Source organism: Hemitrygon akajei, chromosome 11, assembly GCF_048418815.1.
Source record: "Hemitrygon akajei chromosome 11, sHemAka1.3, whole genome shotgun sequence".
Lineage (NCBI taxonomy): Eukaryota > Metazoa > Chordata > Chondrichthyes > Myliobatiformes > Dasyatidae > Hemitrygon > Hemitrygon akajei.
In genome coordinates this window covers 9,621,995-9,637,065 of record NC_133134.1, presented here as the reverse complement: position 1 = coordinate 9,637,065, position 15,071 = coordinate 9,621,995, and positions in this window count along the sequence as shown.

Here is a 15,071-nt window from a genome sequence, read left to right as displayed (position 1 = left end):
ACGTACAACACGCTGGAGAAACTCCGCAGGTTGGGCAGCATCCGTGGAAATGAGCAGTCAATGTTTCGGGCCGAGACCCTTCGTCAGGACTGAAGAGGGAGGGGGCAGGGGCCCTACAAAGAAGGTGGGGGGGAGGGTGGAAGGTGCCAGGTGAAAAACCAATCAGAGGAAAGATCAAGGGGTGGGGGAGGGGAAGCAGGGAGGGGATAGGCAGGAAAGGTGAAGAAGGAATGTAAGGGGAAAGTACTATGTAGTAGAAGAAGGCAGAATCATGGGAGAGGTGATAGGCAGCTGGAGGAGGAGGCAGAGTCAAAGTGGGATGGGGGAAGGGAGAGGGGGGGAATTACTGGAAGTAGGAGAATTCAATGTTCTCCAGCCCCTTGGCACGAACATTGAATTCTCTAACTTCCGGTAATTCCCCCCCTCTCCCTTCCTCCATCCCACTTTCACTCTGCCTCCTCCTCCAGCTGCCTATCACCTCTCTTATGATTCTGCCTTCTTCTACTACATAGTACTTTCCCCTTACATTCCTTCTTCACCTCTCCTGCCTATGCCCTCCCTGCTTCCCCTCCCCCACCCCTTGATCTTTCCTCTGATTGGTTTATCACCTGACCTACCATCCTTCTCCTTCCCACCCTCCCCCCACCTTCTTTATAGGGCCCCTGCCCCCTCCCTCTTCAGTCCTGACGAAGGGCCTCGGCCCGAAACATTGACTGCTCGTTTCCATGGATGTTGCCCGACCTGCTGAGTTCCTCCAGCATGTTGTATGCGTTGCTTTGACCCCAGCATCTGCAGTGTACTTTGTGCTTACAAGTCATTGGGTATATTTGAAATGGAGGTTGATCATTTCTTGGTTAGTCATGGCATTAAAGATTACAAGGAGAAGGCAGGGATTAAAAATTGCCCATAATGAAATGGAGTGGACTCATTGGGTCGATTGGCCTAATATTGCTCCTGTGTCGAATGGTCTTATGGAAAGGCTGACTTCATCAGTAACTTCCCAGCCCCTATCCTCTAACAAATGCTGACAGTGCATCATTGTGTGCTGTCCCAGCTGAAATCAGCTAAATTAATCCAGATCGGGAATTGGATCCTTGTCTTTATGGACTGCAAGATTCTGCTACTCATTGGACTGCGTCCCAGGAACATTAGGTAGATGGGATGTCTTTGCAGTTTTAATCTAACAGAACTATGAAATAAACAAAAGTCTCGCATTTCCATAGCACCTTTCACAACATCAGGATATCCAATCAGTAGGGATCAAGTGGACCTACTGCCCTTTTTCAGTTTGCTTTTGCCATGGCCTGACGGGGTGGAATATTTTAAGTTTAGAGACGTTGGCTCCACTCTATATCTTCTTAAATACGCCCTTGTCATTTTCACAGGCACTCCCACTGCATGATCTTCTGTGTACTGTGAAGAATATGAATTTCTATTGGCTCTTGGACAATGCAATGTATGTTGGCCATTAATTGCTGGGGGCGGGGGGGGTCAAAGTTAAAGTCAACGCAAAAGTCAATTTGTTAACAGATTTGTATATGGCACCACGCACTGCCCTGAGATTCATGTCCTTGCAGGCGTTCACAGGAAAGTAAAGAAATGCAACAGAATTTATGAAAAAAAACTATACATAAACAAAAACACAAGGAATTCTGCAGGTGCTGGAAATCCACAGCAACGCACACAGAACGCCAGAGGAACTCAGCAGGTCAGGCAGCGTCTATGGAGAAGAATGAGCAGTCAGCGTTTCAGGCTGAGACCCTCTTCAGGACTGAGAAGGAAGGGGGTAGATACCAGGATAAAAACATAAACAAAGACAGACAAACTATTAATGTCCAAAATGAGACAAACTGTGTGAATAAATAAATAAATAAATAGCAAAGAGTTAATTAACGATTTGCTTTTTAATATATCTATATTTATATACCTATCTAATTAATTGATTAATTAGATAGATATATAAATAAATAGATATACAAATAAATAGATAATTCTGAGAGCATGAGCTGCAGAGTCATTGAAAGTGAGTCCATAGTTTGTGGAATCATTTCAGAGTTGAGGTGGGTAAAGTTATCCATACTGGATGAAGATGAATTGTTCCAGAACCTGCTGGTGCTTGATCTAAAGTTAAGTTGCATCACTCACTTGGGACTTTTATTGAGTTATTTTGCTCAGATCGACATGATCATTGCGTTTAGGACACCTTAGGGTCGCCAAAACTCCAGGATTACTTCAGAATCTTTTTGGAACTGTGCAAGTGTGCAGGGGGGGATCTTATGGAAACGTATAAAATTCTAAAGGGATTGGACAGGCTAGATGCAGGAAGATTGTTCCCGATGTTGGGGAAGTCCAGAATGAGGGGTCACAGCTTAAGGATAAAGGGGAAGCCTTTTAGGACCGAGATGAGGAAAAACTTCTTCACTCAGAGAGTGGTGAATGTGTGGAATTCTCTGCCACAGGAAACAGTTGAGGCCGGTTCATTGGCTATATTTAAAAGGAAATTAGTGGCCCTTGTGGCTAAAGGGATCAGGGGATATGGAGAGAAAGCAGGTACAGGGTTCTGAGTTGGATGATCAGCCATGATCATACTGAATGGTGGTGCAGGCTCAAAGGGCCGAATGGCCTACTCCTGCACCTATTTTCTATGTTTCTATGTGATGTGATGCGAAAGGAGAAAGTACCCAGTTAACGATAGGCTCCTTAACTGAAGTTCAGAGGGATGCTAAGGTCCCATTCCGTAGCTCACTAAGAGTGGCAAAACAAGAGGATCAGGTGGTAAAGAAGGCGTAGGTTATGCTTGCTTTCATTGTTAGGATTTTGAATGCTCGAGTTAGTCTTGCTGCAGCTATATAAAATTTTAGTCACACTGTGCTTGGAGCATTGTGTACAGATGATTGGTGGGACCAGGTGAGGGGGAAGTGGCTAGGTGGTGGAGGGAGTGTGAAGTGATAACCTGGAGAGATGACAGGTGGAAGATCTAAAGGGCTGATGGAGAAGGAATCTGATCAGAGAGAAGAACGGACCGTGGGAGAAAAGGAAGGAGGAGGGGAACCAAAAGGAAATGGTAGGCAGATGAGGAGACGAGAAAGGGTGAGAGGGTAACCAGCATGGGAAATGGAAAAAAGAGAGAAAGAGGGAGTGGGGGGAGAAATGATTGGAATTTGTATAAATTATGCCATAAGGTTGGAGGTTACTCAGAAGTGTTGTTCCTCCTCCCTGAGTGTGACATCCTCGTAACAGTAGAGAGGGCCATGGAGCAACATGTCGGAATGGGAATGGGCGGCCACCGGGAGATCCTGCTCTCTGCGACAGACAGAGCGAGGGCACTCGACAAAACGTACCCCCGGTCAACCAGGTCTCCAATCCCATCAGAGAGGCAAGGCACTTTTGGACAAAGCTAGCCTCCCTGCTGAAGACGTGCAGTAGGTTCACAGTGGCAGAGTCTGACATGCAGAGACATGCTTCGTCAGATTGCTGCACAGCCCCGGATTACTAACAGCTGCTAAAGTTGATTCTGAACAAAATTCTTGGCTCTCCTGCATCTTGTTATATAATACTCCCTCTCTAACGCATGGCAGATTTCATTTTATTTTTTATTTAGAGAAACAGTATGCACCAGGCCCTTTGGACACTTTAAGCTGCACCCCTGGTTGAATCCTAGCCTAAATCACGGGACAATTCACAATGACCAGTTAACCTACTAACCGGCACGGCTTTGGACTGAAGGGGCAAACCGGAGCACCCTGGGGAAACACATGCATTCCATGGTGAGGGTGTACAAATTCCTTATGGAGAACGCTGGAACTGAGCTCTCAACTCCAAAGCCACGAGTTGTAATGACATCGCACTAACCACGATGCTAGTCTGGTGCCCATCTACAATAGGACAGTATGAATTCCTCAGGGCTTAATGTGGTGTTGCTATCGCACCCAGTGGCACTGCACCGAATAAAGTGGCCTCGGAGTGTATGTTCATGGTCTTCTGCTGCTGTGGCCCGTCCACTTCAATGTTTACGTGTTGTGCATTCAGAGATGCTCTTCTGCACACCTGTGTTGTAACACGTGGCTATTTGAGTTACTGTCACCTTCCTGTCAGCTTGAACCAGTCTGGCCATTCTCCTCTGACCTCCCTCATTAACAGGGTGTTTTCTCCCACAGAACTGCCGCTCACGGAATGCTTTTTGTTTTTCACACCATTCTCTGTAAACTCTAGAGACTGTTGTGTGTGAAAATCCCAGGAGATCAGCAGTTTCTGAGATACTCAAACCACCCCATCTGGCACCACAATCTTTCCACAGTCAAAGTCACTTAGATCATATTTCTTGCCTGTTCTGATGTTTGGTCTGAGCAACAACTGACCATGTCTGCATGCTTTTATGCATTGAGTTGCTGCCACACGATTGTCTAATTGTATATTTGCATTTGAGAGCGGGTGTACAGGTCTACCTGATAAAGCTCCCACTGGGTGTACTTTACTGGACTAGTAATGCAGAGGCCTGGGCAAATGAGTGCAAATCCTGGCACTGCAGCTGTGGAATTTAATTAAATTCACTAAATAAGGAAGCTCACCCATGCCTCTACTTCCTCAGGAGGCTAAAGATGTGGACCCTTACTGATTATTATTGATGCACCACAGAAAACAATCTATCCAGACACATAACAGCTTGGTATGGCAACCACTCTGTGAGGAACTGCAGGGAGCTGTAGACACAATGAACACATCGCAGGAACAAGCCCACACTCCTCTACGCACTCTGTCTACGCTCCTCGCTGCCTCAGTAAGCCAGCCAGCCTAATCAAAGACCCCCTTCCACACCTGGATATTTTCTCTTCTTCCACCTGGGCCTATTGCCTTGTTGTACAGTAATGTGCAAAGTGTTAGGCACATACATAGTTAACGTGCCTAAGAGTTTTGCACAGTGCTGTATCTGTCAACGTGGAGCAGAGAGCGAGTTTGTAAATCTGGCGGGAGCAAAGGATGTTGGGAATGGCGAGCGGTGGAGCGAGGTGGGAACGGTGTGGGAACGGTGTGGGACAGGTGGCAGAGAAGGAGTGCCAGGGGTGGAGGGTGGTGTGGGTGCAGACACACCCAGCCCTGAGACACCAGGCAAGGTCATTTGATTCCAAACAGAATGTCTCTCTGGTGCTTCTCGCTCCTTCCCCTTTTCCTAACAATGATTCCCCTCTCCCTTCCCCCTTCCCACTCTCAGTCCACAATAGAGACCCATATCAGAATCAGGTTTATCATCACTCAAATATGTCACAAAATGTGTTTTTTTTTGTGGCAGCAGTACAGTGCAATACGTAAAACCACTACAGTACTGTACAAAAATCTGAGCTCCCTAGCTATGTGTGCCTTTCATGGTACTGTGTCTCTAAACAAAGTAAGAAGAGCTTGGTGCATGTGTGTTCTCAACATTATTTGGGGGATTGAGTTTAAGAGCCACAAGGTAACACTATAAAACTCTAATTTAACCACACTTCTGGAGAATTGTGTTCTGTTGTGGTCGCCTCATTACAGGAAGGATGTGGAGCTTTAGAGAGGGTGCAGAGGAGATTTACCAGGATTCTGCCTGCATTTGAGAGCATGTCTTATGAGGACAGGTTGAGTGAGCTTGGACTTTTCTCTGTGGAGCGAAGGAGGATGAGAGGTGACTTGATAGAGATTTATAAGGTGATGAGAGGCACAGATCAAGTGACTGGAGGAAAGTACAGGGGCATGTCAGAGGTACATTCATTTTACGCAGGGAGTGGTGAGTGCGTGGAACATTCTGCAGGGGGTGGTGGTAGAAGCAGAAACATTAGTGACAGAAAAAGCATCGTAGATAGGCACATGGATGATAGAAAGATGGAGGGCTCTGCAGGAGGGAAGGGTCAGATTGATCTTGGAGTAGATTAAACTGTCAGCATAACCTTGCTTGCCAAAGAGCCTGTACTGTGCTCTACTGTTCTGTGTTCTATGATCCGTGTCCTATGTTCATTCATTGACGACACAGACCTCTGCATTGGAGAGGATTCAGAAGAGTACAATCCTAGGAATGAAAGGGTTAATGTATGAGGTGGCTCTGGTCCTGCACTTGCTAGAGTTTAGGAGAAACAGGGGGATCTCACTGAAACCTAATGAATATTGAAAGATGGATTGGACAAGGACAGGATGTTTCTTATAGTGGGGTGTCTAAGACCAGAGAGCATTGGAACCCTGTCCTCATAAGACATGTTCTTTAATCCAGGTAACATCCTATTAAATATTCTCTGCGCCTTGTCTAAAGCTTCTATATCCTTCCTGTAATGAGGTGACCAGAACTGAAGACAAGGTCTCGGATGATGGCCAGACCTGACTTGAGGTCACAAGACCGCTCCAGGTCAGTGGCAAAGAATGGGCCACAAAGGGGGCCATCTTGTCAGCTCGTGAAGAACTGCGTCCTGTTTGCCATGTGACAGCATTTACATTACCTGATGGAGTCCCCTGGCTGATAGTTGAGGAAGGCGACTGGCTGTAAGTTTAAGCAAGCTAAGCTCGGTAGTAACCATCATTCAGGATATCGTTTGACTTGCTGTTTACACACCAGTCCAGTCAACACTCAGACCCAGGCTATTGTCCGCTCTTAACAAATGTCACCTCAATAAAGTCCAGGCAGGGCACGGAAATGCAACCTCATTTCTCTTGGACATTCTTCTTCTCCCTTGTTTACATCTCACCCAGCCCCCGCGCCCCTCAGTGTCCGCTCTCTTTGTGTGATCTTCCTATTGAGGGGTATTCATCATCCCCCAAGTAGCAGGGTAGGGCCAAGAGGTCACAGACTCTGTTTGACGGCTAATCCCCAATCAGCCTTTGCTCTTCCTCGGCGTTTGACCTCTGGTGATAGGCGCACTTCTAGCTTTTGTTTGTCTGAATATAGATGCCATTCTTTCTTGTCCTCTGATCTTAACTGCTGTGAATCGCAACACAGATCAAGCTGTTGTCCTCTGCGTTTGTGCGGCTGTGTTTTCAGACTGAACAGACAGAGAAACACAGAGACATGGGAATAAGGAGCAGGAATACCCCATTCAAATCTTTGGCCTGCTTCACCCATCCATCACAGGCTCGTTACTCCCTTCCATGCAGTACCTGCCCCTCCACCTATCTCCATATTGTCCACAAACTTGGGCACAAAGACATCAGTTCCTTCAGCCAAATCATTGACATATAATGTGAAAAGAAGCAGTCCCAACACCGAGCCCTGCGGAACAGCACCAGTCACCGGCAGCCAACCTTGTACACTGGTCCTGACGAAGGGTCTCGGCCCGAAACGTCGACAGCGCTTCTCCCTATAGATGCTGCCTGGCCTGCTGCGTTCCACCAGCATTTTGTGTGTGTTGCTTGAATTTCCAGCATCTGCAGATTTCCTCGTGTTTGAACCTTGTACACTGTTTACTCTTTGAGCTTCATTGGGACAAGGAATTCGAGATGACAATAGACCCTCTGTGGTCGCTTCATTAGGTACACCTGGACACCTGCTCGTTAATGCAAGTATCTAATCAGCCAATCATGTGGCAGCAATTCAATCTATAAAAGCATGCAAACATGGTCAGGAGGTTTAGTTATTGTTCAGACCAAACATCAGAATGGGGAAGAAATGTGTTGTATGTAATGACTGTGGAATGATAGCTGGTGCCAAACAGTAGCTCAGAAATTGCTGATCTCCTGGGATTTTCACGCACAACAGTCTCTAGAGTTTACAGAGAATGGTGTGAAAAGCAAAATAAAAACATCCAGTGAGCAGCAGTTCTGTGGGCAAAAATATCTTGTTAATGAGAGAGTTCAGAGGAGAATGGCCAGACTGGTTCAGGCTGACAGGAAGGTGACAGTAACTCAGATAACCACGCCTTAAAACAGTGATGTGCAGAGGAATATCTCTGAACGCACAACACGTTGAACCTTGAAGTGGACAGGCTACAGCAGCCAAAGTCAACAAGCATACACTCAGTGGCCATTTTATTAGGTACAGGAAGCCTCCGAGTGTAAAAATCTCATCTAGTACACTACTCAATATTATCATTCAACGTTCAAAGTAAATTTATTATCGAAGTAAATACACGTCACCACCTAGTACCCTGAGATTCATTTCCTTGCAGGCATTCGCAGTAAATACAAAGAAACACGACAAAAATGCAGACATTAGATATGGACAAACAACCAATGTTGAAAAGACAATGAACTGCAAATACAAAAAGATTAAAAAATGTAATAATAATAATAATAATAATAAATAAGCAACGAGTATTGACGGCGTGAGTTTAAAAGTGAGTCCATAGGTTGTTCATAGGTTTTGGAATCAGTTGGGGTGGATGAAGTTATCTATTCTGGTTCAGGAGCCTGATGGTTCAGGGGTCATAACTGTTCCTGACCTGGTTGTGTGGGTCCTGAAGCTCCTGTATCTTCTTCCTGACGGCAGCAGAGAGAAGGCAGCATGGCCCGGATTGTGGAGGTCCTTGATGATGGATGCTGCTTTCCTGCGAGAGTTCTCCACGTGGCTGTGCTCAGTGGGAGGGAGGGAGGGCTTTACTTATGATGGACTTGGCTGTGTCCACTACATGACTGATCATCCATTTCCGTAACCTGTTCCCATCTACTCCCCCTATCCCTTGATCCCTGTCTCTCTGGAACTATCACCATTTTATTGATCTCTACAGAATTTCTTTGCCTCCTTGCTCCGAGGACAGTCAAAAACCTGAGGGGTTCTCCCTATGTTTGTAATAATTATTTGCAAGGTTTGTTTATTTTTCTACACATTGGGTCATCTTTCTTTAAAATGTTTTTTTTGTTGTGTTTCTTTGTCTTGTGGCTGCCTGTGAGGAGATGAATCTCAAGGCTGTATAATGTAAAGCAGCTGTGTACATACAACTACTGATGACTCTGGACACATCATCAGTGATGTTCCTTGAATCATCGGGTGATTCGGGTCTTACAACATCATACACCCGTCTCCAGGTAACCCAGCCGGGCTGATCAGACCCCAGCTTGTGTCCAGATGGCTAGCTACACATGACTCCATGGCTCCCCTCTCTTGAGCCACAGCCACCTTGAGGCCCTCTCTGCCACATCGGTGGTACTGCGGATGGCCCTCCTCTTCCTCTCTCCCTTGATGCCCAAATTGCTGAAGGCTCTGGCTAAGGAACGGGCTGTGAACCCCCTACAACCAACCTCCACTGGGAGACACCTCGCTCCCCATCCAGCCTGCTGGCAGTTGCTGACCAGTCCTGCATACTTGGAGAGCTTCCTTTCAAAGGCCTCTTCCAAGTGATCTTCCCATGGGAATGTTGGCTCCAGCAGCACCACTTGTTTGATAGACTCAGACACAAGGACAATGTCTGGTCGCAGGGCGGTGGCTGCGATATGGTTGGGGAACTTCAGCTGACTTTCGAGGTCCACCAACAGCTGCCAGTCTCTTGCAGAGGTCAGGATACCTGCCGATGTTCTTTTGGCCGGTACTGGCTGCTCCCCAGCTCTGACAAAAGCAATGGTCTGCTTAGAGGGTCAGGACCGCTTCACCCACTCAACTCCTGCACTGATAGCTTCAGCGATAGTCCTCAGGACCTGATCATGCCTCCATCGGTACCGTCCCTCACCAAGTGCCCTTGTGCAGCTGCTGAGGATGTGCTCCAGGGATCCTCGCTCGGAACACAATGACTCTGAGGACTCTGCTTTGCCCTATGTGTGCAGGTTTGATGGGCTTGGAAGCACATCGTACACTGCCCGGATGCGAAATTGGATGCGGTGTGGCTCGGCTTTCCAATGCTCAGCCCGGTCACTTTCCTGTCCACCGCATTCTCCCATCTTGTCCAAGCTCCCTGTTGCTTCATTCCCACCGCCTTGCAGGTTCTCGTCTCCTCCACTGCTGCTCTCACCTCCTCCTGAACTAGGCAACGCCTTTCCTTCCCTCTGATGGTGTCCATTTGGGGAGTTGGAATGGAACCGAGCCCAGCTCAGCCTAGTGTGACCGGTCCCACCAGCCTCCTGTGACGCAGCCTTGCCTCTGCTTCCTGAACAGCTTCCTCTGCCCTCCACTGTATACAGACTTACTAACTATCTGTTACGCCATTGGCATATAGGGCAACAATGTATGTTTTCTATCTCTGTCTCTGCATACCACTGCACACAGATAAAGAAGGGTTCTTCGCTGCTGTTTCTCCAGCAATTTTTTTGACCAGTTAGGGTTGTCAGCCCTGAGCTGAACCCTCAAGCCTGCAGGACCAGTGGACCGCTGTTAGTCTGGTCTCTACTCTTTGACTTGTGAACCTACCAAGAGCCAAAGCACAATGGCCTGACTCCAGCCAACATTGCTCTCTGGGTCATTGAAGCACACAGGCTTCCAAACCCTACAACAAGTCTACGGTCCTCTTGGGGGAATGTGTAGGTACTTTGGTAATGAATGTAATTTGAACTCTGAGTATGAAGGAGAAGCTTTTCACTGTACCTCAGTAAAGGTAAAGTTTCTCCCTGTGCTAATTTGGTGCATCGGGCGGCAACATTGCCAGTTCTTTAGCGTCCGTCTGTTTTACGTGGCCGAGTTGCTAGCTCGGCACTCAACCCAACGCGAGTAGAACTCGTGCAGGGAGCCGGCAGGAACTGAACCCAGGACCTCCCGCTCCAAAGTCTGTTGTGAATGCCACTACACCACCGGAATAGACACCTCTGTGGATATTGACTACAATGACCGGATGCCAATACCAGAGAGAGCGTTCAGTGTCCGTGCAGACTGCACCCGAGGTTCAGGATCATACCCGGATCACCAGAGCTTGTGGCAGCAGCTCCACTAATATCACTAATTCCACCCAAATCCTCACACAGCAACTCGAGTGATTATTCCTTGTGATCACTTGGCCAAATAGCGGAGGTCCCACTGACATGCTCATCCATAATCCACCGAGCTCACCTGTCAGCACAATTATTACCATTCAGGACTGGCCTGTTGACTTGCTGATTATCCCAAAACAGTAATTTCATTATAACTAGCGAAACAAACAGAAATTTGTTCAACACACGCTAGGAGAGCTTCTGTAGATGTGGCATTAAATTACCTCCTGATTACACCAGCTATTACAGCAGATCAGAAGAGAAAGGCATTGTAGCCAAACCATAATTGATCCCTGTGCTCTGCCAAGAGAATTTAGAGACTCAGCACTGTCAGTAACAGGCCCCACCATCGTTTCCTGCCTGTTGTGTTGTGGCTACAGACCCATTGATTAAAGCCATCGGAACATCTATCTGACTTGTCAAGTGAACTTTTCTAAAACTGCGCTTTAAAATCCACTGTTCAGCGCCACGGTGGCGTAACGGTTAGTGCAGGGGTGTCAAACTCATTTTAGGTCACGGGCCGGATTGAGCAAAATGCAGCTTCATGCGGGCCGGATCAGTCGGACGCGTGCGAACGCAGCTTTTGTTGCCTCCGTTTTTTCAGCCTGCTCTCATGTGTCTCAGTCTCTGCTATAACTACAAAGTGTTTCACTTTACAAGTTCCGTTTCTTATGAAGAAGACTGCTGAGCAAGACTGCCGAATAAGCACTAAAAACCCTGAAAACCTGGTACCTGAATAAACTCAGCATTAGCCATATCATACGCCATAGGCGCTTCGATTACTGGGGCCAGCTTTAATAGTAATTAGATATTATCTCGCGGGCCAAAGATAATTCCACTGCGGGCCAGATTTGGCCCACGGGCCTTGAGTTTGACATATATGGGTTAGTGTGTCGCCATTGCGTCAGAGTTCAGAGTTCGATTGCGGCGGCGTCTGTAAGCAAGTTTGTGTGTTCCTTCCCGGGTTTCCTCCAGGTGCTCCGGTTTCCTCCCACAGTCTGAAGACGTACCGGCTGGTAGGCTAGTTGTTCATTGCAAATTGCCCTGTGATTAGAGCTAAATCGGTGGGCTGCTGGGCGGTGCAGCTCGTTGGACCAGAGGGGCCTGTTCCGTGCTGTAACTCTAAATAATTAGAAAAAATATATAAAAATTTAAGATTGCACTTTAAAATGCATTGTTCAATGCAACTCCAACAGTGCAAAGTAAGTTATCAAGTCATGCCATCATTCACCATGAAAACTGGCCTTACAGCCCAACTTGTTCATGTCAGCCAAGATGCCCATCTAGACTAGTCCCATTTGCCTGTATTTGGCCCAGGTCTCTCTTAGCCAGGGGTCCCCAACCCTTTTTATGCCATGGACCCCTACCATTAACCAAAGGGTCTGTGAAACCCTGGCTGTGAACCCCTGCTCTAGACCTTGCCTTCCTATATGTGAACCCGTCTTTTAAATGTGATTATAAATTTACTTTGACTCTGACCTACAGAATCACTGTCAAGGACTCTTTACAACTTAGTAATTTCTATTTGCATTTTATCTTCTTTTGCACGTTAGTTGTTTGTCAGTCTATGTCCGTTTATGGAGAGTTTTTCGTAAATTCCCCATTGTGTTAATTCTTTGCCCTATAAGTGCCCGCAAGAAAAGTGATCTCAAGGGAGAGTCTTAGCCCGAAATGTCGACTGTTCTCTTTTCTATAGACGCTGCCCGATGCTGAGCTCCTCCAGCATTTTGTGTGCGTTGCTCAAGGTAGTTTATGGTTATATACATACAGTACTTAGAAAATAAAATTACTTTTGAAGGTTGAACTTTAAATGTAGTCACCCTCTGCCTAAAAAGTTGCCCTTCAGGTTCTTATTAAATCTCTCCCTTCTCACCTTAAACCTGTGCCCTTTGGTTCCTGATACCCCAGTCTTGCGGAAAATTCACCTTAGTTATGTCCCTCATGAATTTATATACCTCAATAGGGTGGCATGGTGGTGCAGTTGTTAGCACAATGCTTTAAGGTACAAGCGACCCGGGGTTCGATTCCCACCGCTGTCTGTAAGGAGTTTGTACGTTCTCCTTGTGACCCTGCGGGTTCCCTCCGGGAACTCCGGTTTCCTCCCACAGTTCAAAGATGTACTGGTTAATAGGTTAATTGTTCATTGTAAATTGTACTGCAATTAGACGAGGGTTAAATCGGGAGGGTGTGCAGATGGAACTGCTGAGCAGCACGGCTGGAAGGACTCATTCCATTCTGTTTCTCAATAAGTAAAAAAATAAAAAATAAAAAGATCACCTACACTTCAAGAATAAAGTCCTAGCCTTGGATAAAGTACATTGACAGTGCTAGTTCTTTCTTACTTAACCAATCCTTGGCCCACTCGTCCATGGTCTTTATAAGAATAATATGCATTTATGTAGTAACTATTGACAGAAATACTCAGTGGGTCAGGCAGTGCCTGTGGAGAGATTCCCTTCGCCTGCTCTCTCTGTTTGTTTGTGTTTCTCTGCAGGAGTCTGGTGGAGCAATCTCTTCTTGGATTCCAATCCAAAGTCAGCCTTGTACAATAAAGGATGTTTGCTGGCAAAGTATTGCAATTGGTCATTTTGGTAACACAGGAAAGAGATAAAGGTAAGGATTAGCTTTATAGGTCACACATACATCGAAACATTGAAGCAAATGCGTTGTTTGCGTCGATGACCGACGTAGTTCAAGGATGTGCTGAGAGCACCCCACCGAGCGTCACCATGCTTCCGGAGCCAACATACCAAAGATTCAAAGGTTCAAATTACACTTACTATAGAAAAATGTATGCTGTAGACAACCCTGAGATTCGACTTCCCACAGACAGCCATGAAACAAAGAAACATCATGGAACCCGCTCAAAGAAAAACGTCAAACTCCCAACGCACAAAGAATAAATTGCATAAAATAGCACAAAAGTGTGCCTATTATTTATTACATGAGTATACTATTTATTACAAATTACTGTAAATTGCACATTGCATGTTTAGACAGAGGTGTAACGTAATAAAGTCAATTCAATTCAAAATGTATGTCCTCATGTATGTGAACGGTGTAAGTAATAAAGTCAAATCAATTTTAAAAAACTCAGAATATAAAACATCAAATGCCCACAACTTATTAACCCTTACTAATCTGTACGTCGTTGGAATGTGGGAGGAAACTGGAGCACTTGGAGGAAACCCATGCAGTCATGGGGAGAACATACAAACTCTGGGTTGGGGAATTGAACCCCAACCTGATCTTACAGCTGACACTGTTATCGTGTTACACTAACTGCTATACTACCATGCATCCCCCTCCCCCACCCCCACCTCCCCCGGTATGCCCAGTATGCAATAGTCAATTAGCACATAGTAAGGTTCCACAGACTACAATGTTTTCATGATCACAGCACGTTCTGCAGATGCTGGAAATCTTGAGCAACACACACAAAATGCTGGAGAAGCTCAGCAGGTCAGGCAGCATCTCTGGAGAGGAATAAATGGTCGACATTTCGGGCCGAGACCCTTCTTCAGGACTGGAAAGGAAAGGGGCAGAAACCAGAGTATGAAGGTGGGGTGAGGAGAAGGAGTACAAACTGGCAGGCGACCAGGTGAGGGGGGAGGTGGGTGGGTGGTGGAATGGGGTTTAAAGTATGAGGCTGGCAGGCGATAGGTGAGACCAGGTGAGGGGGGAGGTGGGTGGGTGGTGGAATGGGGTTAAAGTATGAAGCTGGCAGGCGATAGGTGAGACCAGGTGAGGGGGGAGGTGGGTGGGAGGTGGAATGGGGTTAAAGTATGAGGCTGGCAGGTGATAGGTGAGACCAGGTGAGGGGGGAGGTGGGCAGGTAGGGGGAGAAGATTTTTATGCTTTTATGATGTTTATTGAGGTAAAAGTATTGGACGGGATATTGGAGGTAACACCCCTGCTTTTTTACAGATAGAATCCAAATCATTATTAAGTTTATTATCACTGACATACATCGTGAAATTTGATATGTGGCAGCAGTACAGTGCAAGACTTTAAAAATTACTGTAAGTTACAATATTTTAAAAAACTAAATAGTGTGAAAGGGGAGTATTGAGGCAGTGATTATGGGTTCATTTTGGAGGGGAAAAGGGGCCATGCTATGCAATTCCTCATACCCAGTGAACTGAGCGGACTGGATTTGCTCTATCGTTGAGAAGTTTGAATGTGGTTGGGCACCCTTCCCACTATGCCACACTAGACAACCAGTCCATTGAGAC